General features: G+C 38.6%; 1 long non-coding RNA gene across 1 annotated transcript in view; it reads left to right on the top strand.

Annotated features, from left to right (window-relative positions):
• Positions 1 to 325: 325 nt before the first annotated feature.
• The window catches only part of LOC125272731, a 78,841-nt gene continuing 55,619 nt past the window's right edge, over positions 326 to 23,547 (top strand). The window contains exons 1-2 of the long non-coding RNA XR_007185911.1: positions 326 to 381; positions 482 to 532. This is a non-coding gene — a long non-coding RNA (uncharacterized LOC125272731). The remainder of the gene's footprint in view (positions 382 to 481; positions 533 to 23,547) is intronic.

Below are 23,547 nucleotides of genomic sequence, written 5' to 3'. Positions count from 1 at the left end.
TTTTAAAACGGGGCACTCGCCACACACAGTGTTGCCAAGTAGGGTTTTCCCATGGAATTGGGCTGCTTTTACACTGTTGCCGCGGGTTGTTTGTAATGCGATTGGGCTGTGATTTGGCAGGTTTTGAATAGCAACTGGCAACCTGGCAACCCTGACTTGCACGTTATCATCAAGCAGTGAAAAGTTCACTGAGCAAAGAGGACAACGCGGCGACAGACAGACAAGACAGAGCTGGTCAAATTGTGTCATTTTTTTTTTTTTAAGAAATTCAAACGATAAATGCCATTTTGTGGCTCTTTAATGTGTGGTGACAGATTGCTGTAGCGCCTCAGTTCAAGTGTGATCCGATCATCTCTTCCTACTATGAATGAACATCAGAAGGTATGTTGTTTCAACCACCGAATGTCAATACACACCATTTTTCAAGTTTACATCCACCAATGTTTATATACTAATTAACTTTGCTGTCTGGTTTGTTCAGAGTAGTTTTGAATGGGAGGAGTCAAGACTTTGATACACAGTTTGAACCCATGTGAGTAGTAGGGACATTTGATTACTTTATTCAATTTCTGTATCCGAAAACTACTGTTAGACCTACATGAAAAACCTTAAAAGCGCTGATTATTTCATTTGTATCATTGTTCTATTTTATTTATTTGTGCTATTGCTTGTAGTTTAATTATTTGTTCTTTTTATTTACTTTCCTTGTCTTTAATAATCTTTGAAATGTATATTAGTAGTTTTAGCTGTGGTATTAAATGGAATTGTGAATTGTTAAATTTCACTGATATCTAAAATATTGGGTGTCATATCCTTATTTATTACAATACGGTTATACAACTATTTTATTCATTTATCACTTTTTTGTGGTGGGGCCAGTGAAAATGTAATCATTGAATCCATTAAATCGAATTGAAAATCGAGAATAGAATCGAGAATCGAAATCGAATCGAGATCTTGTGAATCGAATCGAATCGTGACATCTGAATCGATACCCAATCCTAGTGAGTAGCTGAATTTTATGCTTTAGAAAATGGCAGCGATGTAGTATAGGCTATTCACTTTAAAATGCATGTGTTGGGGCATAACAGGCAGACAGAAATGTTTAAAAAAACATTTGAAGACAAGCTTTTAAAAGTACAAGACGCAGCATTTCATGTTGATCTTAAGTCACAATTTTAAAAGTGAAACTTGTCACAGCGTTTTGATAACGCAGCAAAACACCGAAATGCAGAGACACAACTGCCAAACACGTCCATCTAAGGAATGTTTACTTAGAAAAAAATTAAAAGGCACCGCAATGTAATATTGAAAAAAAAGATTATGAATTGATAGAATGATTGGTTCTAATTTTACTACATTGTTGATATCTAATCAATAAAAGAAGTAGTAGGCCAAAAGAATATTTACAGACATATACACGTCGACTTCTGCCCATTCATTTCTCATATATCCCCATCTATCCTCTTCATTACACTATTTTCCCCATTATCTCCTCTCATTTCTACCCCTTTATTTTTTATCGTCTCATTACAAGTCCTCTCCTCTTTCTCCTTTTGCGTTCCATCGTCTTGTTTCTAAGCTAACCTGATTTCAGCCCATGTAGTCTGCACAGATAAAGACAGATCCTACTTCGTTTAGTGGATTAGATAGTTAATCACAGTATATTACAACCTCTCTGTTGGCTTGCCATTGAAGAAGAGACACCTCTCTCAGCCAAAGCACATTAGACGGCCTAATCAGATCTCCCCTCCCTCTATTACAAATTGAATGATATAATATTCCTCAGTTTTCAATATTAAAAAAGCCCCCGACCTTTTAGTTTTGCCTTTCCAACGGGCGTGTAGAACTTCATCATGCCCCTATGATAGAATTAGCTGATATCTGAGCTTCCCATTCCAGCATGTCTTCATGGCATGTAAGCTTCCTCTAAGGCTGGCTGATTGAATTTGAGGGAGGCTACACCAACCACTTAAGGATTTCTGCACGCTCCTGATTGATTATGCCCTTATCGTATCATCTTGCCTGGAGTCGTTTGATAGGTCTGCTCTCTATGTGTCTCGCACTCTCTCCCTCTCTTTGCAAGTAATTTCGCATCTTTTTTTAATGCCTTCCAGGCATGTTTCGAACCTATTTCTCATGGTCTGTGCGAGAGAGTCAGATAGCAATGGATAGCTTGTATCTTCTCATATACTGTAGAAGAGTTCACTTGTAACCGAGTTATGAATGGGCTATAGTTAGTTATGAAAGGATGATTAGAGATTGAATCATAAGATACTGCGTATCTTTGGGGTGTACTATCTCTTGTAGTTTAGATCTGGCAATAAAATGTCCCAGTTTCTAACAACACCCAGATAGTCATGTTGATTATTAGAAAATGAGAAGGACTTCAGAGTTTTGTACATTGGTTTAGCTAACATAGGAGTATTAAAGGGATAGTTTTCCAAAAAATGAAAATTGTCCCATGATTTACTCATCCTCAAGCCATCCTATGTCAACTCAATTCTCAACTCAATTTTTATTTGTAAAGCACTTACAAAACCATAAAAATGGACCAAAGTGCTGTCCATAAGTAGTATAGAATTTATATAATTAATACAAGCATAAAATGACAGTGCACCAAGAAAAACATGCAATCAGTTACTCACAGTTGACCTAATCAAACTCCAAAAGCTTGATGAAATAAAAAGGTCTATGTGTATATTACTATCTTCTTTCAGACGAACGCAATCAGAGATATATTTAAAAAATATCCTGGCTCTTCCAAGCTTTATAATGGCAGTGAATGGGGGGCACGATTTTGAAGCAAAAAAAATCCATCCATCGTAGAAGTACTCTGCACGTCTCCAGGGGTTTATAAAGGTGTTCTGAAGTGAAGCAATGGGTTTTTGTAAAAAAATAAATAAAAAAATCCAAATTTAAAACATTATTAACTATAATAACTAGCTTCCGGCAGATGGCCATATATGCATCAATTTGCAGTGGAAGAGTAACCTCTGACCCGACACAAAGTAATAATGCAAAACAAAGTCACAAAGTCTAAAATGAGAAATTTTATAGAGAAATGTCGGAGGATTTCGATAAAAGAGAAGAGGAGCTTGAGTTTCTTCCACAGTCCTATTTATTTAGATCACGAGAGGCGTCTAAACTTACGCTACTCCTACATCCAACATCATACATCGCGTCACGGGTTACTCTTGTGGCACCAAAGTGATTTGATTTTTTTTTTTTTTTTTTTTTTTTTTTACCAAAGTTAAAGTTCTATCATGACAACTCTCTGAAGATTCTTGGCACGGTAATGGATATGACATTGTTAATGTATTTGGTCTTGGCAGAATATATCTGCTGCTGCTGAATTGCTGCTGCTGTTGATTATTGCTGTTGTTGTAGATTATTGCTACTGCTGCAGAGTAAGTTCTGGAACTTGCAACTGCCAATACATACGCTGATGTGAGTATGTAAGACATACATACACAAATAGCACATATATCAATTACCCATAGCAGATCAATACTGGTGGAGCTGGGGAAAGTGGAGGGTTTCAGAGGAACTCTGAAAGCGTGCTGCTAACTGCTATAGTGAATGCTAAACAGCCATTTAAATGTTGAGCAGCAAGCTCATTGGCTGCAGATGCAACACAAACCAATCAACATGTGCCAAGTAGTTAATGCTAAGAATATCATCAGTTTGCATTAAGGACCCATCAGCTTGCGCCATCTAGAGTTGTAATTGGATAATAGTTCTGCTGTAGTACAATAAAGTTCTTCAGCAACAAACTTCCTCTTGATATTTCAGCGGAACAAATTTTATGTATTGCTACTTTAGCATTCTTTTTGGTCACTGTGAAGTGCGTCCACACTGCTAACATGTTTACCTGTTGTAGCTTATCCACATGTGTGCACAAATTAGGTACATCATTGGAGAAGCGCTAATTAAACATTATCGGTTTGGTCATTGATTTTGGACATCCAAAACTATTACAGTTAAACTGAAAAGGAATTTTGGTACATCATTACCTGTTAATTTGTGTGACGTATTGAGGAAAGGTGCTTTATTTATTTTTTTAAAAGTCAGACAACTGACAGAGCATAAAATGCACCCAAAAAAATCACATAGACTTCCAATGAAGGATGGAGCCTTTTTACTTTTTGACTTTGGTTATTACATAACCCCCTAGAAACCAACATGCTAACAACCACTATATCCTGGAGAACCCTAGCACCATGGCAGCGAGTTTTGCATTAAAAACATTTTCTTCAGTAAAAAGTAAAAATCTAGTTCATCAAATTCAGGGAGCTTTACATTCATGCCAGCCTTGGGGACATGTGTGTGTGTGTGTTTGGTTATGCTCTCATCAGTGACCGATGTGTCTAATTTGGTGTGCATTTTGCATGTACCTGCATGTGCATGCATGTGTGCATTTCATGGGGTTGAGACAGACCCTCTCTCCTCGTCTCGGCCCGGGCGTTAATTAGTACACAGATAATCCAAAACCCACTCAGCATGTGAACAGACCGATTTGGAGCCTGCCACTACAAGCACACTAATACACACAGGTACACACCTTAAACACACACACATACTATACATGCAGACTTAAAAACACATTTCCAGTCTGACACTTTCTAATCTAATAACACTTTCCCTGGTTTGAGTACAGCATACTGGACTTATTGTGAAAAGATCACCACCTTTCTGTCTGGTCAGGTAATAGCTGAAAGTCAACATGAAAATGACATTCATATCCCATTTTACTTTTGTAATATGTATTTCAGAGTGAAACAGGACTGATGCCCACTTTTGAGGAGGGTTTTTAAGCAGGTTGTGGAGGATGAAGGTCAGCTCTTTTTAAGTGAATAAAAAAAAAAAAAAAAAAAAAATCCAAATTTAAAACATTATTTACTATAATAACTAGCTTCCGGCAGATGGCCATACGCGATTTGCAGTGGAAGAGTAACCTCTGACCCGACACATGAAGTAATGACGCAAAACAAAACACCGGTCACACATTAGAAGTCTAAAATGAGAAATTTTAAAGAGAAATGTCGGAGGATTTCGATAAAGGAGAAGAGGAGCTTGAGTTTCTTCCACAGTCCTATTTATTTAGATCGTGAGAGGCATCTAAACTTACGCTACTCCTACATCCAACGTCATGCATCGCGTCACGGGTTACTCGTGGCACCAAAGTGATATTTTATTTATTTTTTTTTCCAAAATTAAAGTTCTATCATGACAACTCTCTGAAGATTCTTAGCACGGTAATGGATACAATTAAAAATAACTGTATTCTATGGAGCCCCTAAAGGGAAGGAAAATTATGTCAATGCTTTTGCGTTCTCTTGCAAATCTTTTCCGTTCCCCAAGAAACTTTGCGTTCACTTGCAAAATGTTTTGCAAAAGTTTCGCAAAGTTTCTCATGGAAACACAAAACATTTTGCGAGTGAATGCAAAGTTTCTTGGGGGAACGCAAAACATTTGCGAGAGAGCGCAAAAGCATTGACAAATAATTTTTCCTCCCATCCCATATTTTTCCCCTTCTCCATGTCCTTTGAGGGGCTCCGTATTTTTCTATTTTAATATATGTAATTTTTTTTTTTTTTTTTTCTAATTTATTCCTGTGATGGCAGAGTTTATCATTACTCCAGTCTTCAGTGTCACATGTCAATATGCTGATTTGCTGCTCAAGAAACATCTTTGCTAAATAAAAATATTAATTTCTTTATAAAAAGTCAATGACCCTCAACTTTTAATGAGTAAAATGAGTTTTGAATGCCTGAATAGCTATTTGGCTATTGGTCAACAGTATATTTGGCCTAGACATCAGCTGAAAAGAAAAGTTGTTTCAGAGGGCAAAGCAAGTCATTACATTTACATGACAACCTTTTTTGTGCATGAATGAATCCTGCGTGATAAGACCAGGACTATGTATTGACAAAATAAATTGGGTCAATTTTTGCTTCATAATGACTTTAATAAGACGTGGCAGGATGGTGGAGAGTGAGCGGAGAGAGGTCAGAGCAGAATAAGAAAACAGTAGTGAATTATAGGACCTTTCAAACTCACCGGCCAAGTTACACACAGTGATTCGCATGCATAATGAATGAATGAGGCATAATTCATTCCACCGTTTGGACAGTGATTATTATAGCAGATAGACTAAAACTGCTTTAGCTAAAATAGCATCCTCTTCTAAATGGGTCTTTTAGTCCACTCTCACTGCTAGAATTTTCATTAAACGGACTCCAAAACGTAGTGAGCAGATGTCTCTTATTCTTACCAAGGCTGCATTTATTTGATTGAAAATACAGTATTAAAGTTTTTTTTAAATTACAATTTTAAGTCTCCCTGTAGTCAATTGTATCCCTTAAAACTCATCTTTGATCACCAAAATGACATATTGAAACATTTTTTTTTTCCTGTGGAAAAAAAAAAAATCATCATGCCTTAAAATAGCTTGAATGTAACTCTACACCCTTGCTTCATTTAGTATACACGGAATATGCAAATTAGCCCCGCCTCCACTTACTCGCACAAGCTCAGAGATCCACTCGGGCAACTTACTGAGGTAAACGCAGCAAAATTGTAGCGTTTTTTACAACGTCGGACACATAACAATAATTAATGGTTAGCCTTTTGCTTGACTGTTATCAAACAGCTGCTAATGACGTGTTGCTAATGTTACACAAACCATGTTCCCGTTCACCACCTCAGTCACTAGCTGCCTTCTGAAAATCAGTATCCCTAGAAACGCTTTGAACAACTCAGAACGTCAGTGGAGAAAGGCATAGTTGATCATAACATCGTAATATACACCCGCTATATTGCTAAATCTACCCAAATTTCATATCAGCAGAAAAAAAAAAGGGATAACCTGAATTCTCTTGAGACTCCTCTGCTTCATGGCATAGTAATGATATGCTAAAGCCCGTCGGCACATTGACATGATTGGTTACAAGGTTGTTTGTGAAGCCAGAAACACCAGCGATTTCAAACCGCGTTTTCGATAGATCACTGCAGTTTTACGGAGAAAATACTCAGCAATGGTGCTGACTTATGAATTTGCACATGGTTTGTTTTAAAGCATATTAAACACCACACAGACATATAAACAACATTTAAAATCTTGATTTTCACCACAGGGGGACTGAATTTTGAATTTTCAGCATCGTTACTCCAGTCTTCAGTGTCACATGATCCTTCAGAAATCATTCTAATTTGCTGATTTGCTGCTCTTATTATTATCAATGTTGAAAGCAGTTGTGCTGCCTAATATTTTTAGTATTAATTTTTTATTTCTTCTTACTGATCTCAAACTTGGCAGTGTATTTTTAGACATAGTTTCAAAAGGCATTGATCTATATTTTCTGCATAAGACAGTCCCCGAACGCATTGTGAAAAAAGCTCAACATTTATCCAAGATGGCAGAACGGATTTAAAAATATTTCATTTAATCCCCAAATGATCAACTAAAAGTTCAATTAAAACTGAATTTTTAATGTAATATTTGTGTGTACACAGTATTTTATGCTTATTACAGTATTACGTTGTTAGCAACATGCTAATGCAAAACACTTTTGAAATCAATTGACCCTTCGCAAAGACCCGCCCCCTTTAGTTACTGTTGCAATGGTCCGACAAGCCATGGCGCTCTCACGCCACACATCATGTTCTCACGCAGTGAAAAATATGTATCGTGGAGCAAAGAGGACACTGACAACACATCAACAGACAAGACTTATGGTATGAAACAAAGCCTCAGCTTTCAATTTTTTTTTTTTTTTTTTTTAAGAAATTCAAACAATAAATACCGTTTTGTGGCTCTTTAATGTGTCATGACAGATCGCTGTAGCACCTCAGTTCAAGTGGCACATGAACCGATCATCTCTTCCTACTATAGCACGAAATAAACATGAATTAACATCAGAAGGTTTCAACCGCGGAAAGTCGGTTTGTTTGTCGGACAAAATGGCGGATTCTGCATTATGATTGGTCAGATCGCCTGTCAATCAAACTCCAGGCGAAGGATGAATTGTGTTTCTGTTAGGATTCAACCTAACAAGGAAGCTGCCTATGTAGACAAACAATTTGAGCCCGTTGCACTATGGGATACAGTATTGCACGGAGTGTTGATTTGTACATTTAGACAGTATACTGAAAAATGTCATTACTGTGCACATACATACTGAATACTAATTAATCGTATGTTGTATACCAGTCTACTCAAAAGCTATGTGTCAATTAGACTGGTGAGTTGAAGATCAAATAAGGAATGTTATTAAAGCCCTGCTGAAAATGCAATCTTAGCAAAATGCCCTCTTATAGTTTACATAACCAGACCATGGGGTCAAAAGTTGCCCTTTGAAAGGACAAAAATAACAATAGCCTATTGATGCATGCATAGTAAGCTCCTTATCTGTGCACATCTTTATCGCCGCCACAGATCTAATGACAAAAACAATTACCCACCCAGCCGCTATTCGCAACCAAATTATGTCACACACACGCACACACCCAGTCTCTGACACACATTTGCTGACACTCATGATGTATACACACACACACACACGAGTCACGGTGCCATCCCGGCCTTAATGAAGTCCTCTGAGTTTAATTAAGTAGCTAAATTATCAGCAGTAATTGTGGCGACCAGGGCGGGCGAGAGCCGTGAGGGAACGGCGCGAGGCCGGTGGCGCGAGTGTTAATGAGCTTCACCTGGGAGGCGCACCGGCCTTGAGTCCCTCACGGAGGAGCTCCGGGAGCATAAAAGGAGGAGCGACATCAGTGAAGGACGAGAGAGGACCAGGCCTGGACTTTATTTTACGTTTTATTATGTTTGTGTGGCCGGCAGACGTCCGCGAGGGTCTGCCGGCATTACTTTCGTTTTGTTCTTTGTTTATTTTATATTAAAGTTTTGTTGAACGTTCGCCGGTTCCCGCCTCCTTCTTCCCGTATTTACGAACAGTGTTACATTGGTGCCGAAACCCGGGAAGAAGGAGGCGGGAACCGGCGAACGTTCAACAAAACTTTAATATAAAATAAACAAAGAACAAAACGAAAGTAATGCCGGCAGACCCTCGCGGACGTCTGCCGGCCACACAAACATAATAAAACATAACGTAAAGTCCAGGCCTGGTCCTCTCTCGTCCTTCACTGTAGTCGCTCCTCCTTTTATGCTCCCGGAGCTCCTCCGTGAGGGACTCAAGGCCGGTGCGCCTCCCAGGTGAAGCTCATTAACACTCGCGCCACCGGCCTCGCGCCGTTCCCTCACGGCTCTCGCCCGCCCTGGTCGCCACATACCCCCATCGCCCCTCGCAGGCCGGGGGGTACTCCCGAGACTGCGCTCTACTCCCCCCCGGGGCCTGTCTCGGCGGCCGCAGCACCTGGGGGTAAGGACAGACGAGACGAGAGAAAGGAGACGGAAGCAAGGGGAGCGACAGGACGAGAGAGGGGAGAGAGGAAAAAGAGAAAAAAAAAAATTCTTGGTCCGGTTCCCCGACACACTGCCGTTCGGTCCTCAGCCAGCCGGGAGGCTCTTCCTCGCGGTGCCATGCGGTGGCACTGGACGCTCGGTGGACGGCCCGATCCTCGACCGCCTCCTGGCGGCCGGCGATGGCTCCTCCGGCTGAGGGCAGCCGGCAGCGAGTCCCCCGTCCCCTGCTCCTCCCCTTCATGGCGGACGGCAGCAGGCTCCGGCCCACGGCAGACGGCGGCGACTCCTCCGCTCCCTCTTGGACGGCAGCCACCCCACCTCGTCCCAGGGGCACAGCCTCGAGCTCTCCGTCCACCTGTCACTAGGCTCCAGCACCACCGCCTCGGGCAGCCTCTCGCGGTCTACACACACTCCCGCGCTGCCCGAACTCCGCAGCACCGCGATCCCCCTCAGCAGCGAGGGCTCTTCGACAGCATGTCCCTCCTTCCTCCCGGGTTTCGGCACCAATGTAACACGGTTCATAGATGTGGGAAGAAGGAGGCGGGAACCGGCGAACGTTCAACAAAACTTTAATATAAAATAAACAAAGAACAAAACGAAAGTAATGCCGGCAGACCCTCGCGGACGTCTGCCGGCCACACAAACATAATAAAACATAACGTAAAGTCCAGGCCTGGTCCTCTCTCGTCCTTCACTGTAGTCGCTCCTCCTTTTATGCTCCCGGAGCTCCTCCGTGAGGGACTCAAGGCCGGTGCGCCTCCCAGGTGAAGCTCATTAACACTCGCGCCACCGGCCTCGCGCCGTTCCCTCACGGCTCTCGCCCGCCCTGGTCGCCACAGTAATGTTAGCATTAATTATGCCAAATTACAGCACCAGAGAGGCGGAGGGTGAGAGAAAACAGGGGAGGAAAATGTCAATTCAGCTCAGCTCACCTGCAGGGTGAACATGAGATGGATGGAGGGAAGAGAGGTGAGTGTGAGTGTGAGGAAAGGAAATGTTGTCGTAGTAACGTCATTTTAAATAGAGGGACAGATATTGAAGAAACATCATAGCTGGATCATCTTTTCTCAAATATCCAGGTTTATTTCTATAGCGTTTTTCATGTTTCAAAGCAGCTTTACAGAACATGCTTGTTTCAGTGTTACACTTTAGGAATTATTCTGTTATCAGCCAGAGATGAGTGTAACAAAGCAATGTCCATATGGCAGTAATATACAGCTATAATACTGTATGTTATGTGGTTAGTTTACTACATTTATTTAGTTAAGCTAACGCAATGAACATGTCAGGCAGCAGTTACATACTCATAATGATTACGATATAAGGATAATATTTGAAAGTTTTGCGTGTCGATCCAAAGTTGCCGTCATCTGAAATCTTCACAATTATTGGCATTGCCTGAAAGCATCGAAATACTTCACGGTTGTGCATTTTTTTTCCCCCTCATTATACACTCACCTTCAGCATAGCCTATATTTACCATGGTATTACCATGTTTTTTTTTTGGACTGGACATTATGGTTACACATAGGGTTGTCAAAAGTGTACCGACCTTGGTACCTGGTCAGTACTGAAATTTTAAAGGTGCCCTAGATTCAAAAATTGAATTTACCTCGGCATAGGTAAATAACAAGAGTTCAGTACATGGAAATGACATACAGTGAGTTTCAAACTCCATTGTTTCCTCCTCCTTATATAAATCTCATTTGTTTAAAAGACCTCTGAAGAACAGGCGAATCTCAACATAACACCGACTGTTACGTAACTGTCGGGGTGTACGCCCCCAATATTTGCATATACCAGCCCATGTTCCCAACATTATGAAAGGCATTAGACAAGGGCAGAACGTCTGGATCTGTGCACAGCCGAGTCATCAGACTAGGTAAGCAAGCAAGGACAATAGCAAAAAATGGCAGATGGAGCAATAATAACTGACATGATTCATGATAACATGATATTTTTAGTGATATTTGTAAATTGTCTTTCTAAATGTTTAGTTAGCATGTTGCTAATGTACTGTTAAATGTGGTTAAAGTTACCATCGTTTCTTACTGTATTCACGGAGACGAGCCGTCGCTATTTTCATTTTTAAACACTTGCAGTCTGTATAATTCATAAACACAACTTCATTCTTTATAAATCTCTCCAACAGTGTAGCATTAGCCGTTAGCCACGGAGCACAGCCTCAAACTCATTCAAAATCAATGTAAACATCAAAATAAACACTGTACTTACGCGATTAGACATGTTGCATGATGAACACTTTGTAAAGATCCATTTTGAGGGTTATATTAGCTGTTTGAACTTTTTTTATGTTGTTTAAGGCAAGTGCGAGCTCTTGGGGCGTGAAGCAAGAGATTTAAAGGGCCACACACCCTAAATCGGCTCATTTCTAATTATGCCCCAAAATAGGCAGTTAAAAAAATGAATTAAAAAAAATCTATGGGGTATTTTGAGCTGAAACTTCACAGACACATTCAGGGGACACCTTAGACTTATATTACATCAAAAAAAGTTCTAGGGCACCTTTAAAAATGTGATGATACCAGCATTTCCCCCTTTTGAGTGCTGTTGATCGGATTCTTAAACGCCTCTGATTGGCTATTGTGTTCACGCACTCAACAGATATGCCTGTGATTGGCTACAATGATCAACGCTTCAAAAACATGTTGTAAATGGACATCTTTGCTCTTCACTGAGTGCTTACACAGATACACACGGGAGCACTTGAAAGCAGGCGTATATCAGCAGATCCCTAAACGGATTCGCTGATAGACACATGCTTTCAAATGCTTGTTTGAGAATTCGCTCAACAGAGCTCAAAATGCCAGGGAAAATGCTGGAATCGTCACATTTTTTAAATTTCAGTACCAAAGTCAGTACTTTGACAACCCCAGTTACACATAAAAAACGTAACCTATCATGGTTTTTGGACATTTACCATGATACTATTTTGGTATTTTCTACATGTACATGTAGAAGTACCTTACAAAAACCATGATACATGATTTTCAGTTACAAACAAAGATTACTGTGGCAGTAGCATGGTACAGTAATGGTATTGGATGATAATACCTTAATATGCAACTGATTACCATAAATGCCATGTTATTTACATGATTTCCCAACTATATTGCGGTACTTCCACAGTACATGTAAAAACGAGGAATATAAAAACCCTTACAAAATCGCATAGTGATCATTGTAATGCTATGGTTCGTTTTAATACCATGGTATATGAATATCATTCAGTACCACAGCATATATTACCACTTGATACTGTTATTGCAACATGGTCCTGCCATAGTAAATCATAATTTTACGTAAGTGTTTTTATAAGGGTATGCATACTCATGAATATACTTCGCTACTAAAAATCTAAACAGCTTTATGTAAATATAATGAATGATTCTCTAAATAAATTATCAACACAGGCTTTGTGTGAACACAGTCTGTGTGTGTGTGTGTGTGTGTGTGTGTGTGTGTGTGTGTGTGTGTGTGTGTGTGTGTGTGTGTGTGTGTTTCTGCCCGCCCTGTCTATGAATGTCACTGTTCTTTATCTCATAAATGCTCCCTCTGCGGACAGCCTCAAATGCTGCGTTATTAAATTATGAATATTAATAAAAATCAGACATGAAAAAGGTAATAATTCTGCTGGCGCACAGAAATAATGAACCTAATTTTGATAAATGGGGTGATAGCACAGCAGCTGAATATGGAGGCGAATTTATCTTAATTAATATCGCAGACCTGAACACTGTACTAGGTAAATGGGACCGCTGGGGCTGGGAGCAGTCGATGGAGCACACACACACTCGTCTGTCAACATACATTTTTCATTCTTGCCCTGCACAGTACATAGAAACGATAAGGGTGCTAAACTTAAAAGACTGGTTTGCATATATTTGTTGGTACTGTATGTGTCTGGCAGTATGAATGCAATGCTTGTGTTTTAAAAGGATAGTTCACCCAAAAATGAAAAGTTTGTTATGGTTTACTCAGCCTTATGTTGTTCAAACCCGTATGACCTGTATGTCAAATTTAGGCTTACAGTCAGGGTTAGGTGCTTCTACATCAGTGTTATTAATCTAATATATTCCTCTGTTTTTTGAGAAAAGTTATGGGTAGGGTTAGGTTTAGGGGTAGGGATACGGTTAGGACTACTTTTTCCAACGGGAATGTTGTTCCAGGATCAATTAAATATGTTGATCCAGGAACATGGCTTTCTTGGGAAAATCACGGTGACTGTACAGTATGTTAAACCATGTTAAATCAATGGTATCAAAGCACTGGGTGTGTATTTAAACTCTCTCTCTCTTTCTCTTTAAAGCACTTGCCTCGAGCAGCCTCAATTTAACACAACTTAAAAGAGAAAATAGTGCAACAGAAAAAATGTAAATGACATGGATTTGCCCTGTGGTCAATATTACGAAGAACAACAAAGAGGTTAGAAAAAAAGATAAATGAGGCTAAAGTGAAATGGCTACAAAGTATCCATTTATTAGAAAGTGGGACAAATGTAGTCAGAATAAATTAATTAATCAGATGCTTTTAATTGATTCATTTGGAGTCCTGGCGCGCTGTGTGATTATGCTCAAGTGTTTAATTACGAATATAGATGAGATGATGCTGTTTAATTAGTCTGGCCGGCGAATGAGCTTTCACACTCTTCATCGTAATTAGCATTTTGAGTATGCATGTGCACATGCGTGTACGCGTTTGCACTGCTGCAAGTCTGTGGGTTGCATGTATATCAGTTTGTTTATTTCAGTGTGTTTTTTTGTGTGTTTGTAGCCTGATAAAGGAAGTGGTGTTGTTTTTTTTTACCTTGCCTTACCTCAGGGGTCTCACTTTAACTTTTCACTTCATATAGTGAATGTATTATTCATATACAAAAAAAAAAAAACTTGCAATATTCAACAGTTGATCATTTTACCATCTCAGTACTTTTGTTTTAAGAGAAATAAAGTAAAAACAACACTGTACCACACGCTACTATAGGACTACCATGTTTGGTAAATTCCCTGGTATATATATTTTTGTACCATATTATCCTGCATTTCAAAGTACCATTGTATTACCACAGTACTTTTTGTACGATTCAAAAATTACATGTTTTTTTGGAAATTATACCATGGTATTCTGAGAAGCATTTAGAGTATATGTAAAAATACAATGGTACATGAATTTCAGTATCATTAACATAGCATGGTACTTCCACAATATTTTTTAATAACAGAATTTACATATACAGTGGTATTTTTTCAAAACTTTGGGGTCAGTATGATTTTAATAAAATAAAATAAATTAATAGTTACAGTATATTTTGCAATGATGCATTAAAGGTGCTATAGAGGATCTTTTCGTTGACTGAGAAACCAAAGACTGTTAGTGAGTTTTTTAAATGAGCGCATGCGTAAGAACAACCCCCCTCCTTCACAGGAACGCCTCCCAAAACTCGTGCACGAGTATTGGAACACGAGTGTTTACCACCGGCATTTGCTGTGTCGTGTTAGTGGATTCATTATGTCGGACTCACCGCAGACAAAAACATTGCATGCGGCGCCTGTGGAGTGTGGAAAGTTACTGGAGCGCGCAGCCGCGCTCGTCTCTCACAAGGAACGTCATGGCAGTGATTGACAAGCCAGAGGGCCAATCCACGCACGTCTTTCACAAGGAACGTAATGGCAGTGACTGACAAGATTGACATCGCGTAAACGATTGGCTGATGTTTTTAAGGCCCTACCTCGTGCATGCACAGATGATGTATATTAATATTATTCCTTTCAGTGCACCTAATAAATAGTCTTTTATCAGTTAGTAAAGACAGTTTCAAGTAATATTGCAAAAATGTATAAAACAAAACATCCTCTTTAGCATCTTTAAATGGACAGTAAATACTTTTTGACTGCATTTGAAAATTCAGCTTTGCCATCATAGGAATAAAATACATTTTTATATGAAATTAGAAACAGATATTTTAAATCATAATTAACAATATTTTACAATATCACTTTTTTACTGTGTTTTACATAAAATAAACGTAGCCTTGGTGAACATAAGAGACTTCTTTCAAAAACAAAGAATACCGTGGTATTATGAACATGGTATTTATTTTTCAAAAACCATGGTATTACTATATTAGCCCATGTCTAAAAAAAATTTGGTAATATTATACTTCATAATTCTTGTAATTTCTTTAAAGGATTACTTCAGAATTAAAATTTCCAAATAATTCACTCACCCCCATGTCATCCAAAATGCCTTCAGTCGAAAAGAAATTATGGTTTTTGAGGAAAACATTCCAGGATTTTTCTCCATATAGTGGACTTCAACAGTTACCAATGGGTTGAAGGTCCAAACTGCAGTTTCATTGCAGCTTCAAAGGGCTCTACATGATCCCAGCCGAGGAATAAGGGTCTTGTCTAGTGAAACGATCTGTAATTTTCTGAAAAAAATAAAATTTATAAACTTTTTAACCACAAATGCTCGTCATGCTTTAGCTCTGATATCCGCCACGCATGACATAATCACATTGGAAAGGTCACGTGTGACATAGGCGGAAGTAGGGTGAAAAATGTCATTTTGTCATTTTCTTTTCATCGTTGTTTTACCTTTAATTTGTAAAGGCTGTTTGACTAAGTCTTTGCATGTTCGCTTTGAAAACACTTGCTCGGTACTTCCGCCTACATCACATGTGACCTTTCCAACGTGATTATAATCGTGGGGCATCGCAGAGCTAGTGCAAGATGATAATTTGTCATTAAAAAGTGTATATATATTTATTTTTTTTGTTAGAAAATTACCAATTGTTTTGCTAGATACATAAGACACTTATTCCTCATTTGGGATCGTGTAGAGCCCTTTGAAGCTGCACTGAAACTGACATTTTGACCTTCAACCTGTTGGTTACTGTCGAAGTCCACTATATGGAGAAAAATCCTGGAATGTTTTCCTCAAAAACCTTCATTTCTTTTTGACTGAAGAAAGAAAGACATAAACATGATGACATGGGGGTGAGTAAATTATCAGGAAATTTTAATTCTGAAGTGAACTAATACTTCAAATAATTTTATTGTAAAAACATCATTATATATATGATCTTCAACAACTTCAGAACCTTCAGGCGTGTCTACCTTAAAGGGTTTCACCCTCTGCTTTGCTGTCTGTCACAGCCTGCAGTGGAATCGAGTCCCGCAGCGAGGGGCCTCTAAGCCAATCATCCGAAGTGCTTTCTATTCCATGCCTTTTAATGCAGAGAAAATGTGTCAAACACACCATTCAAACATCCTTTGAGTGAGGCCTGCTTGAAAAACATCCTGAGCATGCTCTGAGAGAATCAATTCTGTTTGTGTGTGTGTGTGTGTGTGTGTGTGTGTGTGTGTGTGTGTGTGTGTGTGTGTGTGTGTGTGTTTGTCGCATATGCATTGTAATCTGGTGTGTCTGGTTCTCTTGTGATCCTAAAATGCGACACTGTCTTGTTGGTCGATTTTATTTACAATTATACGATGTGTTGTGTATTCATTCAGAATTTTTTTATGGAACTCAAAGCAATGGAAAAATGACTTTTATTCATTCTCAGTTTGGCAAACACAAAGCATTTCATGCTTTCCGCAAAACACGTTTTCTGTGTTTACAAGCAGATCAGGTTCGGACATCCTCGATTTGATAAGAGCGCTACACCAGAGCCGCGGGAATGTGCAGGTACTTCTTTTCAAATGTTGTACAGCAACATTCAGTGGAGCAAATTCTATCCATATGGGAGATTTTCAGGCCCTGGAAGGCATTTAATGTATCTGAAAGTTTTTCTGGAGTTTTCGGAAACACTGTGTTTGTATCTTTGGTAAACGGATTAGAGTTTGGGCCAGGGGGATTACAGGACGACAAAAGAGTGCTTGAAGACGAGAAGAATGAGAAGAAAAGCCATCATCAGACTGATTTAATTTAAGTCCCCTTTTAAAGAGATTCAGAAACAATGCTCCCAGTATAGCAATTGTATGCTAATGATGAGCTGCTTGGCTGTGGCGCTCGTGTGTGTGTGTGTGTGTGTGTGTGTGTGTGTGTTTGCGCAAGGCACTCTTGTCGAACATGAAACATCTTGTTGAATAACCTCAGTGTTGTGATAACCTCATTATATCCGTTTAATACATCCTCTGAAAGCATTCTGGTTTCAAAAGCGTCAGAATTAGGGTGACTAATATCACTCTTGCTGCACAGAAACAAAGTGTAATTGTTTGGAAATCCTCGCTTCGGCTCGGAAATGGAGGGCTGCGTCGATCGCCGTTCTTTCTTTTGCACCTTGAAAGGTTCTTTTATAGGTTCCACAAGGGAATGTTTCTTCAGAAGATTATCATGATTTATTTCTTTCCTGGCCAAAAAGCAGGATGAAGTAATTAACAAGCAATAAGAGACAAACTCCTGGCCAGGGAAAAGCGTAAGCCTGCTATTGTACGTATGGTATTTTACAGCGATTTTCTCTATGAATGAGTGTGTGTTAAATTTGTCCATTTTCTTCACATTGTTCTTCCAAACTTTCCAATTTTGTAGCATCTGTTCAAAAAGCTTTTTGTATTTAAACTAATTTTCATGCAGTCCAGATTAACTACAAGCCTTTCACAGCATTAGTGTTTGTTGTGTTGAATGATGGTTGTAAGGATGAAGAGCCACAGAACAACTTTCATACAAACTACACAACTTATACAAGACAGTTTGTAGCCTACTTATATGAAAATAGTAGCAGATTAATGTTACGTTTCACAAGACGAAGAACTTTTTATTTTGTTTATTAACTTATTTTATGTTTGTATCTAATTTTGCTAGCTGTTTATTAGGGGTGCGAATCATCACTGAACTCTCGATTCTATTACGATTATCATGTCAACAATTCGATTCGATTCCACGACGCATCCTCAATTTTCAATATTACTGCATATGGCTACATTTTAGTCAATGCATACAAGTAGTCAGGTATATAAACTCCCTTTTTATTTTATCTACTCCAAGAAAGTAGGCTAGCTACACTTCATGAATGCATCAAACAAAACTTAAAGGGTTAGTTCACCCAAAAATGAAAATTCTGTCATGTATTACTCACCCTCATGCCGTTCCACACCCGTAAGACCTTCGTTAATCTTCAGAACACAAATTAAAATATTTTTGTTGAAATCCGATGGCTCCGTGAGGCCTTCATAAGGAGCAATGACACTTCCTCTCTCAAGATCCATAAAGGTACTAAAAACATATTTAAATCAGTTCATGTGAGTACAGTGATTCAATATTAATATTATAAAGCGACGAGAATATTTTTGGAGCGCCAAAAAAAACAAAATAACGACTTATTTAGTGATGGCCGATGTCAAAACACTGCTTCAGGAAGCATCGGAGCACAAATGAATCAGTGTGTTGAATCATGATTCAGTTCGCGTGTCAAACTGCCAACGGCTTAAATCACGTGACTTTGGCGCTCCGAACAGCAGATTCGACACACTGATTCATCTGTGCTCCGATGCTTCCTGAAGCAGTGTTTTGAAATCGGCCATCACTAAATAAGTCATTATTTTGTTTTTTTTGGCCGCTCCAAAAATATTCTCGTCGCTTTATAATATTAATATTGAACCACTGTACTCACATGAACCGATTTAAATATGTTTTTAGTACCTTTATGGATCTTGAGAGAGGAAATGTCATTGCTCCCTATGGAGGCCTCACTGAGCTATCGGATTTCTTGCCTGGCAAGGCCAGACTGATATATATCTTCTACAAGATATATCAGTCTGGTCAGTCCGCCCTCCGTCGCGATTCGAGTCAACTCCAAACCGTACCGTGCAATCAGATTTGTTTATTTCAGTGACGCAAACAGCATCACTCTAGTGCGGCGAAAGCCCCTTCAATATCAACAAAGATTAGGCACGGGAGACCCGAGAGTTTGTTCTATTCAGCCGTGAATTCAGTTTTAAATGACCAAAAACACATTAATTATTTACTTTTCACTGTTGACTCTCTTGTCGCTTTCCTAACGTCATTTCTGCCCTTCTCTGATTGGTTTACTCCACTTCCTGTTTGCTCGGATTTGCTCCGCCCTAGAAATCGAATTGATTCAATGGCCGACCAGACTCATCTGCTGGTACAGTGGTGAGGCTGGATTTTCCAGGCAATCGGATTTCAACTAAAATATCTTAATTTGTGTTCTGAAGATTAACGAAGGTCTTACGGGTGTGGAACGGCATGAGGGTGAGTAATAAATGACAGAATTTTCATTTTTGGGTGAACTAACCCTTTAAGTCTGAACACAACATAAGACAGGGGTATTTAGAACTAATAAAACAATACTAAAAGTGCATAAAACTGTCAAGTGGGCCTAGTGTACTTAAGTTACAATGACGCTCACACATAGGCTACACACGCTCACATGTACGCGCTCTCTCACACACGCACACACTGTAAATGTTAAAATGGTGAATTTTTTTATTACTTCCTTTTGTGTTTCGCCTCTCTCCGCCATTTTATGCTAGCGCGAGAAGCATGTATGTGATGAATGACGTCAGAGAAACGTTTACGGTGCAGAATCGTCCACTTCCGTATGTCGATGCATCGTAGAAACGATTAATTGCATGCCAGCTCCTCTTTTCCCAGCTTCCATAACTTTAATAAGTTGGTTATACTTCTTAATAAAATGAATAAGTATAACACATTATATATACAGTAGCTTAAAGAATAATTATTAGTTATTTACTGTCCGGTTTAGCGAATAAGTTCAAAGGTGTGTTTGAGTTTTTGTGTAAAAATAAATAAATATATAAATTGTACATGTCCAAAAAACATTATAGGTCTATAAAGGTTGATTTAAAAAAATCAACCTTTATTTTGAACTCTGACACACTATGTTCTTACATAAATGACTTTGCTACTCAATGACAGGCAGGTATGTATTTGTGTGTGTGTTTGTTGGTTAAATGTTTGCTAGCAGGTGATCCTGTAGTTAGCAGATGGTGTTTGCAACTAATGCTAGCTCCCAGCAGAGAGAGACACCAGGAACACACACACATATACACACAATTAGTCTGTGACTTTGTCCCTTCGTGAATTGAGAAGGTAAAAGTGATGTGCAAAATAAGTGGCTGGCAGATTTTATGAATAAATTGGAAAAGCAATGAAGTCAATTCAACATTTTGGAATAACAGAAAACATAAAAAAGAGTGTTTCTTCAGTATGTGGTATCGGGCTGTATCCCAAAGCAATCTCGGCAAAGAGACATTTCTTTTTCTTGCCTCCTTTGCACGTCCCACCATTTTATTTCTGTAATTTTTTAAAATTCGTTAGCTGCATACCAATTTTCATTCTTTTTGTCCTAAATATTATGCAAGAACAGAGTGCCACAGGAATAAGTCCTAAAACCTGGAAACAAGTTAGCATTTTTTTTTTTTTTAAGTATAGAAGTTTATTATTATGAAAAATGTATAAAAATGCTATTTGTAAAATATATATTTTCCTAAACATCTTTTACTCTAAAACTGAGAAAATCAAATCATGAATCTAAACAAGATGTGTTCCAAATTTGAGGTTTCATTAAGATTTTGTTTGGGCGCAGTACCAAACGTTTCCACTAGATGAAATTCGCTTCCCATTCATTTCCAGTCATTTTTGACCACGAACAGTACAAGTGACTTTTTTTTTTTTCAGGACCATTTAACCTTGAATCAAATCCATGATTTTCGTGTGTGTGTGTGTGTGTGTGTGTGTGTGTGTTCACGTATCAAGTGAACACACCAAAACCTTTAAAAAAAAAAAAAAGTAACATTTTTCAGTCAAAAATGACTGAACAACACCAGAGGGTTAAGCTACTATATTAATCGACCATGCCAACCATGCTAACCAGCCAAACCTTATCCCTTTGGAACACTGTAAAATAATAATAATAATTCTGTAAAATACAGTAAAACATACTTACAGAACAACCTGTAAATTTTACAATTTAAAACTAATTTACAACAACAACAACAACAAAAAATTTAAGCTGGTAAATACAATAGCCCTTTTCTGTTGAATTAGCAAGGCCACGTACTGTAGCTTCTAAAATCTGTTTTGTACCTTTAGCATATATAGACAACCACCATAATAACAGGGGTAAAGAGAAAAACACATGATGAATCAAAGATCATCAGCTTTTCCACAAGCTGATGTAAATACTAATATACAGAAGGTGCACAGAGTGTCATACACACACACACAAAACACTAAAATAATGCAATAAACATTCATTTAACAACATATGATGTAACATAACCTAACTTGTAACAAAAAACTAAGAATAAACGTAATTATTAAAATAAAAAACATCAAATGTGAAGTGGCCCATTCTGGTAATGTCAGTTTATGACTTTTCACTGTAAATTATAAGGTGATTTGTTCTTTTTTTACATCCAAAAATTATGCATTAACCAGTATTTTACTGTAAAATTAAATGTAAAGATTTATAATAGTTTTTTCCATATTTATCTTTTCCCAATTTACTGTTAACCAGTTTTTACTGTACCAGGTTTTTACTGTAGCATTTTAGTCTTTTACAGTTAAAAAATGAAAAATAATTTATCAAATTTGGTGTACTGTCTTACTATACGTCAAAAAATTTGACCATTTATCACCACCAAAGTAGGCACATCATTCAAATAGTAGAAGTATATGTGATGCAGTGATTGAGGGGCCGTTTACACGACACCGTTTTCAACTAAAAAAAAAAAAAAAAAAAAAAATGCATTTTGGTCATTCATTTTCCTGACATCAACTTTTGAAAACTACAAAAACACGAATTTGTGAAACTGGTGACATCATGCGCATGCGTTATTACATATTTTAGTCTGTAGGTGCATAGTGTTTCTTTACAAAGTGACACCGCCAACTACTGGCCTGGCAGCATAACAGCGATTTTGGTCATTTTCACAGATCCTTGTGAACGTGGATCGTGGACTTTTCAGTTTTTAATACATCGTTGTCGTGCAAACATACCCTGAGACTTCTCAAATTCATTGAAACCATCTATGCTATCGCTCTCACTCCCTCTCTCTCTCTCTCTCTCTCTCTCTCTCTCTCTCTCTCTCTCTCTCTCTCTCTCTCTCTGTAATTAAGCTTTTAATTGCAAAGTGTCTCTTGATTAGCTTTGGGGGATGGAGACAGCCTGGGCTTTGTGTACATTTTAGATCCATTTACAGCAGATGACACACACACACACTCAAGAATCGTTTTGAGAAGTTGAAGCTAATTCTCTCTGTCTGAACCCATTACAGCATTAATTTAATTTAGAGTGAGCTGCCATTAGCTCATTAACACGTCTAATTAATTCATTGACAGCACTATTAAGATGTCTCTTTTGAAATTGGCATCTGGTGTGTGCGTCTGTGTACTGCGTCTGTGTACTGCATGTGCGTGTGTGTGTGTGAGTGTGTGTCTAAATTTGTGTCTGATGCTTGGCAGAAGAGGTTAAAATGACAGATCAGGTGACAAAATATGGAGAGTGAGGAAGAGGGATTGAAAAATGTCATTGACGAATCTAATTGTCTGTCATTAATATGAAGCAGAAACACCAATAATAATGATATTTCATGTTCATTTATTTATTTATTAAGTAATTCGATTTTTCATACTGTATACATCTCACTTTTTTTACATGTGGACATTTGCTACACACTGAGAGCCGTGTTTAACTGGATTAACTTCCTGTACTGGCAGGAAGCTCATACGCTCGGGGAACAGGTGTCACTCACAGAGAAGCATCTGTAGGAAGCATGTGTGTGTATCTGCCTCTCTCCGGCTGTGTGTTGTGCTCCATCACTGTGGGTATCCGCCATAGTGATAGCAGGAGCGATGTCACCATGGCGATATCAGTGCACATCACTATAGCTACTCATGTCCCTGTTCAGTGTGACTGTGATACCGTTCTGCCCCATGTGTGCGAGTGCCAAAATCTTGCTGGGTGCAGCAGTGTTTTCAGTTATTGATACTGTGTGGAGGAAACATTTTATTGGTCCAAGTCAGAGGAGACTCAGAGTTATGAGATGTTTCATTTGAGTGTCAACTTTCTGTTTCTGTTTAAAAAAAAATGGTGATTCATCAAAGAATCCTGA

This window comes from Megalobrama amblycephala, linkage group LG7 (genome assembly GCF_018812025.1).
Source record: "Megalobrama amblycephala isolate DHTTF-2021 linkage group LG7, ASM1881202v1, whole genome shotgun sequence".
In the NCBI taxonomy this organism is placed as follows: domain Eukaryota; kingdom Metazoa; phylum Chordata; class Actinopteri; order Cypriniformes; family Xenocyprididae; genus Megalobrama; species Megalobrama amblycephala.
This window is presented reverse-complemented; position numbering and strand designations above follow the sequence as displayed.